The sequence below is a fragment of the Chinchilla lanigera genome, unplaced genomic scaffold (assembly GCF_000276665.1).
Source record: "Chinchilla lanigera isolate Chin_1 unplaced genomic scaffold, ChiLan1.0 scaffold00110, whole genome shotgun sequence".
NCBI lineage: Eukaryota > Metazoa > Chordata > Mammalia > Rodentia > Chinchillidae > Chinchilla > Chinchilla lanigera.
This window is the reverse complement of record NW_004955511.1, coordinates 4,170,119-4,177,452: the sequence shown is the minus strand read 5'-3', so window position 1 is coordinate 4,177,452 and position 7,334 is coordinate 4,170,119.

The window sequence follows — 7,334 nt, the reverse complement described above, 5'->3', positions numbered from 1 at the left end:
AAGAACCAATTCATGAATTCATTAATTCTTTGTATGGTTTTCTTAGCCTCCATTGCATTAATGTCTGCTCTTATCTTTATAATTTCCTGCCTTCTTTGGGCTTTGGACTTGACTTGCTCTTCTTTCTCTAGAAGTTTGAGGTGTAGCATAAGGTTGTTTCCTTGTGCTCATTCTGTTTTCCTGAAGTGAGAATTCACTGCTATAAATTTCCCTCTGAGGACTGCTTTCACTGTGTCCCACAGGTTCCAGTAAGTTGTATCTGCATTTTTGTTTGATTGTAAATATTTTTTAATTTCTTCTTTATTTTATCTGTGACCCACTGGTTGTTCAGGAGGGTGTTATTTAATTTCTATGTGTTTATGGAGTTTTTGCAATTTCTTTTGTCAATAATCTCCAATTTCATTGCACTATGGTCCAGTCATATGCATGGGATCATTTCAGTTCCTTTTCATTTACTTCAGCATGGTTGATGGGCTAGTATATGGTCTATTTCAGAGAACATCCTATGTGCAGCTGAGAAGAATGTGTATTCTGATGCTGTTGGGTGGAACACTCTGTACAGGTCTACTAAATTCATTTGTTCACAAGTTTGGTTTAGTTCTGTTATTTCTTTGCTCATTTTTTATCTAGCTCTTTGTGAAGAGTCACCCATTACAATTGCATTATTGCTTATTTGATTTTTCAAGTTTGTCAAAATTTGTCTTATATAGTTGGGTACTCCCATATTTGATGCATACATATTTATCATTGTTATCTCTTCTTCTTGCAGTTTTCCCTAACAAGTATGTAGTGACCTTCTTTATCTCATTTGATCATTCTTGATTTGAAGTTTACATCGTCTGTAAATAGAATAACTACTCCTGCTTTTTTCTGGGTTCCTGTCACATGAAGTATTATTTTCCATCCTTTGACTTTCAGTCTATGAATTTCCTTTTGAGTTAAATATGTTTCTTGTATACAGCATATTGTTGGATTTTGTTTCTTGATCCACTTTGCCAGTCTGGCTCTTTTGATTGGTGAACTGAGGCTGTTTACATTAATAGTTATATCTGATATGTATTGGTTTATCTTTGTTATGTTATTTTCCTGCTGTTGATTGCCTACTTTTCACCTCTAATTGCTTGCCCTGCTTGATGGTTTCTTTCTATTGTTGATCTTGGAACTGTGGTCATTTTTGTCTCTTTCTAGAATATCCTTCAGTACTCTTTGTAGGATTGGCTTGGGGACCATGAATTTCTTCAATTGTTCTTTGTCATGGAAGTATCTTATTTCTCCATTAATTTTGAAAGATAGTTCTGCAGGGTCCATCAATCTGGGTTGGAGATTTTCTCTCAGGACATGAAATACTTCACTCCAAGCTCTTCTTGACTTGATGGTTTGTGTTGAGAAGACTGCCGTGATTCTGATGGGCTTTCCTTTATAGGTGATTTGCTTCTTTTCTCCACAGCTTTTAGTATTCTGTCTTTGTGCTAAATTTCTGGGATCTTGATTATTATATGTCTGAGTGTATATTTATTTTGGTTATGGCTAATTGGAGTTCTGTATGCCTCACTTATCTCTAGATGTCAGATTCTTTTCCCATGTTTGGGAATTTTTCTACTATTACTTCTGCATGTAGTCTTTTTAATGTCATCCACATTGACTCCTGCTTTTTTTGTTGACAGCTATCAGTCTTATATTGTTTTTCTATGCCTCATCTTGCAGCTGTTGAATTGTTATTTCCTAGTTTCTTGTTATTTTTAAGAGATCTTTCCTTTTGTCATAGCTAGCTGTAATCCTGTCTTCAAGGTCTGAAAGTCTATCTTCAGTTTTGTTCAAGCAGTTGGCCAGCTTTCAGTGGAATTTTTAATTTCCTGGATATTTCTTTGAATTTGTTCATGCACACTAAATCTTTCCTATATTTTTCATTAAAGGTTTCCATCATTTTTCTATACTCCTCTATTTTCTTTATCTGCATCTTCTTTAGTTGTGCTGCATCTTTATGCTGCATCTTCTTTCATTATGGTTTTCATTTCTTCTTTTACCTGAGAGATTATTTCTGATCTGATTTCTTTTATAGCCTGATGGAGTTGTTTCTTTACTTCATTTGCTATAATTTGAGAAATTTCAAGTGTGTGACTTCCAAGTTCTATATCAGTGTCTCCTGGAGTTGTTCTGAGGGAGCTGAAGGTCTGAGACTGCATTTTGCATTTCGTTTTGACATTTCTATTGGGTTAATAATATCCCTTTGTTATTGCAGGCTGATCAGGTCTGAAATCTCCCAAACAAGTATACAGTGAAGGCTAAATAAAAAGAGGCAAATGGAATGATTTCAGGGCTCTTGGAGAATCAAGGCCCTCACAGAATTGAAGATTCTCTCAGGGCTAAGACCAAGACCATCTCTGGATGGCTGATATTTATTTGGTTATCAGAAGAAGGGAGGAAGTACTCAAGCAGGGCAGGATCACTCAAGGACTTCTCCAAATAAGGTACTGAATTAATCCTTAATAAGGATTAAGTTAATCTACCCAGGAATGAGATGCCTGAGACTATATTCTTTATCTAGTTGAGATCAGATCCAGGTGTCCTGGGCTATGATCTTGTCTTATACTTTCCACCTTTATCCACCATTACAGGTTTTAGTAGGGGGTTAGTGACCCACAAAAGTTCACTTACTATGAGTCCATTGCCTACTTCCAGACAAGTGGCCTAGGCTTTGGACAGATTCACAAGTAAACATGAAAAGCCAATTGGTTAATTTAAGACCTGCTCAGGGCTGCTTCATAGTGGTCTCCATCAAGTTTCTATTGCAAAAAAAAAAAAATTTTATTTGCTTTTCTGTGGTGATCCTTGTGAGATGTGGTACTAGGTAGCTATGTCACTAATAGCAAGGCCTCTCCAGGAATAGTCTGTGCTTCAGGGATATCTTCTTTGTGTAAGAGATTCTTGGTTTGTGTGTGTCCTAAGATCCTACCTTCCCAATTAATTGAGAGTGAGGTGTTGGTTTCTGTTTGGTTCAGTCCCTAATATTTTGGTGTAGGGCTATGGTTAGGTTATTACCCTAGAGTGTCCCAATATAGTTACACAAGGGAGAACAACTGATTACAACAGATATGACATCTTAGCTACAGTAGTACAATTAGCAATAAGCACAATTTAGAAACTGACCAAATGTGGTAATTATTTATTTTGTACTTTAGACCACAGGAGCGAAGCCTATAGTTATGCAGCAGAAAAGCCAATCATAAATTATGAGTTTGTATGCAAAGCATTTCCCCTTGTTAGAGTACATTTACCCTGGGTTCCTCCAAACAAGCCTATTGCCAAGTCCCAGGCACTTCCCATGCTGGCTGTCCAACCCGCAGTGTGGGAGTATGCACCAGGCACCAGGGTTACTCCAGACCGACGCTCCCAAATCTCCCAAGGTTCACTCCTGTGATGAGGGGCGGTGATGGACTCTCCCCCCTCCCAAACAGCTCACCAAAGCTCCTGAGTTTGACAGAAGCTGAGCATCACTCGTGTGATGGTGGGGGGACCCTGGGTTGTTAATTTTGTCTTAGTATTTGTTCTTCTGGAAGCCAGGTATGGTGGCACACACCTGTAATCTAAGCACTCAGAAGGCTGAGGCAGGAGGATTGCTGCAAGTTTGAGGCCAGCCTGGGCTACAAAGTGAGTTCAAGGACAGCCTGAACTACATAGTGAGACCCTGTCTCAAAGAGACAAAAAAGTTTTGTTCTTCTGGGGCAGGCAGAAGTCTGGCCTCCATCTGCTAGATGTGTACAAGAAACTGTAAGAAGTCAAGTAACTATGGGATGAAGGAGCTGAGGAATGGGAGTCCATGGGCCAGCAAGGAAGGCTGGTGCTGCGCCCAGGGTGACTACAGTCTGCAAGCGGGCGATGGTGACCTAAGCTCCAGGGAGTTCCTCTGAGGTGTTTCTATTTTCCTGGCCCACGAAGGTCCTGGGTTTCACACCTACTATGTCTTAGTGAATTTTTTCCCCACCAAACAAAATCAAGACTCATTCAAGTGTTTCCATTTAGTTGTTAATAAATCTGCCAACACTTAATTTCACCTTTACGAACAAACCCAGAAAGAATCCTAAGATTTGGGGCTCCACTTTCCTCTCGTCCCTATTTCTTCCTTCTTTCCCATCTATGGGGAAGACTGAGCTTCACCCTATCTTGACGGCAGGGCCTGCCACAGGACAGAAGAGCCACGTCCTGGCTGGTACTTGGGCGGCATTTCCAGGGCTGAGTGCAGGGACACAGAGGGAGCTGCAGACTTGAGGAGGAAGGTCTTTTCTGTCCACCTGCCCCACCAACATGGAGGCCGGTGGGTAACCAGCATGGCCCTCAGCTTCTTGACTCACAGTGTTCTCTCTCACACATCTGTGTTAGTATCAGTTGCTACATTACACTCTGCTCTAAATCCTGACAGCTTGGAAGAGCAGACATTTGTTACCCCAGTCTGTGCGACCGAGGCATTCCAGCTTTAACTTCACTGGGTATCTCCGTCTGAAGGTCTCCTACAAACTGGCGTCAGGGTGTGAGCAGGGCTGTGGTCCCACCCCGAGGTTACTCACTTGGCTGTCGGCAGGACTCCGTTTCTCAAGTGCTACTGGACCGAGGGCCTCCGTCTCCTGCTGGTCTTTGGCTGGAGCGGTCCCTCGGCTCCTTGCCTTGTTGGAGCACCTCACAAAATGACAGCTGGCTTCTATCGGAGCAACAAGATGAGTGGGATAGAGAAAGAAAGAAAGAAAGGAAGGAAGGAAGGAAGGAAGGAAGGAAGGAAGGAAGGAAGGAAGAAAGAAAGAAAGAAAGAAAGAAAGAAAGAAAGAAAGAGAAAGAAAGAAAGAAAGAAAGAAAGAAAGAAAGAGAAAGAAAGAAAAAGAAAAGAGAGCAAGGAAGGAAGGAAGGAAGGAAGGAAGGAAGGAAGGAAGAAAGAAAGAAAGAAAGAAAGAAAGAAAGAAAGAAAGAAAGAAAGAAAGAAAAAGAAAAAGAGAGCAATGGATGCACCCCAAAGTGTCTTTGCAACCTGAGCTCAGCTGTGGCGTCACATCACTTTTGCTGTAATCTGTTATTAGAATGGAATGAGGTTCCGTGCACACCCCAGGCAAGGGGATCACACGAGGCTGTGAAGCCAGGAGCCAACCAGCGCCCCCAGCCCACCCAGCGTGCAGTTCACATCCCAAGCTAATGTCGGAGGATGCAACCTGCTGCCTCGCGGCTCTCTCTCCCCCTGTGTGAACTGGAACACTTGAATCCAGGCATCAGGTTAGATGCTTTGTAGAAAAGCACTGTACCTCCCAAGACTGAGTTAAGTAGCTTCTCTGAGACCCTCGACTTCTCTGCCGGACCCCCTCCCATTACATAAATGCTTGGCCACTGTCTGCCATCCACACCTCTGTCACCTCAGGGAAGGCGGCGGCTTGTGCTGTGGACCCGTGTCTGAGCAGAGGACCAAAACGTCCTAGGCCCTCGGTACATGCTTAGTAAATGTTTTAAACAAGTGTTCTTGATGGACAGGTGTGGCTTTCATGTCTTTCTTCTTATGAAAACCCAGCAGTAGCTTCTGCTACCAGAAGCCCAGACTCTCCTTGGAATGGCATGCAAGGCCTTGCTCCACTGGGCCCCAACCTTGGGGACCATCACCAGTGACACCGGCTCCACCCCAACTCACCCTTCCTGATGTCCACCCCCCTCCACCTGCTGCGTCCTTCTTCCACGTCACACCTGGAATTCCTCCTCCTCCTTCAGGACAGACCCTCCTGCCGCTCACCCCCGTGGTCCCCGCCTTGGGCTCTCTCTCTGCACCACCCCACCACTGCTCAGGACCCTTCCCAGCACCCTGAGCGTGTCTTCCACCTAGCCGCTTACACAACTACCCATCAACTGCTCGAGAGTAACAAACAGATGTTATTTATCCTCCAAGGCTACCGAGAAGTAGGTCTGCTGCAAATATTTAGAGAATAAATCAAAGAATAGTTGGCTACACTCTCTCTCTCTCTCTCTCTCTCTCTCTCTCTCACACACACACACACACACACACACACACACACACACACACTCATTCCTCTGTACCTGAAGAAAGAAGATCCTTCCTGGATCCTCGCTCTTAAAACTCAATGCAGCTGCAACTCCACACAACTTGAGGGATGAACTATGTCGCTGGACTGAGCACTGTATTTAAAATACCGTGCTTTCTTACAGCATGTGTGGATGTTTTCCTTACAGTAGTCTTCAAATATCATACATCTGTGCCTGTGCTTTTCAAGGCCAGTTATTCATACTGATATTTGTTTTAGTTTTAGACAAACCCCTCCAACCCTGGAGCTCTAATGCATAAGGAGCCGGGAAGGAAATACAGACTCCAAGAGGAAGGCCCACAGCACGAAGCTGCTTGTTGCTGACCGGCGGGGCACAAGCTTGTGTACCCTCCTTTGCGTCCGTGTCAAGAGCACCAGGGTGATCCAGGAAGCACAGGCGAAGGGCGCTGGGGTAAGGATGACTTTGAACACCCAGTAATTAGAAGCGAAGCCGTCTGGGTTCCTGCACTGGAGGTGTGAATGACCATGCTGAACGCTGTACTGCACACTTACAGTTTTCTTTCTTCTTTAACTTGGGGAGGACGTTAGAGTAGATACTGCCCCCCACTCTATTATGAACTAAATTAAGTACAGAGAAGTAAGGTGGTTTTTCCCAGTTATCTACGGTGCTGATAACGTCTGCTGGAGCAGCGGAACCGACAGCACTGGTCGAATCCCATTTCTACCATTGCTCATCCTGTGACTCAGAGTCTTTTCACCGCCCAGGGCCTCCGTTTCCTTATCTGCAAAGTGGGTTTTGTGACATGCATGTTACCACGTGAGAACCGCTCATCTCCCTGTTGTCAGCGCTCCTTCAGAAGACGCCAACTCGACCGAATCACCGGGCAGCGGCCACCGCGGGGTTGCTTCGGGCCCTGAGACAGCACCTTCTCAGGCGGCGCCGGCGCGGACGCACGCGCCTTTCACAAGGGGCTCCGGGGGCGGGGATTTAGCTCAGCGGCGCAGCGCCTGCCTGGCAAGGTCGTCAGTTCGAGTCCCAGTACCGGAAGGAAAAAAAAACAAGCAAACAATCAGAAGGGGCTCCACAGAAGCAACAGTTCAAAGGGAGAAAAGCAGCGGGCACGCAGCGAGGCGCGGTCACCCCCACGCCGCAGGGGCGCACGGCGCGGGGCGGGCACACGGGCACGCTCTGAGTCCGACTCTCGGAGAGACGGCGACGTTGTAGCTCCACGGGAAGCGAATTCCAGCCGTGGTTTTGCCTTTCCGGCCTGCGAAAGTGTTTCCAAACGTTTTTCTTTTTTTTTTTTT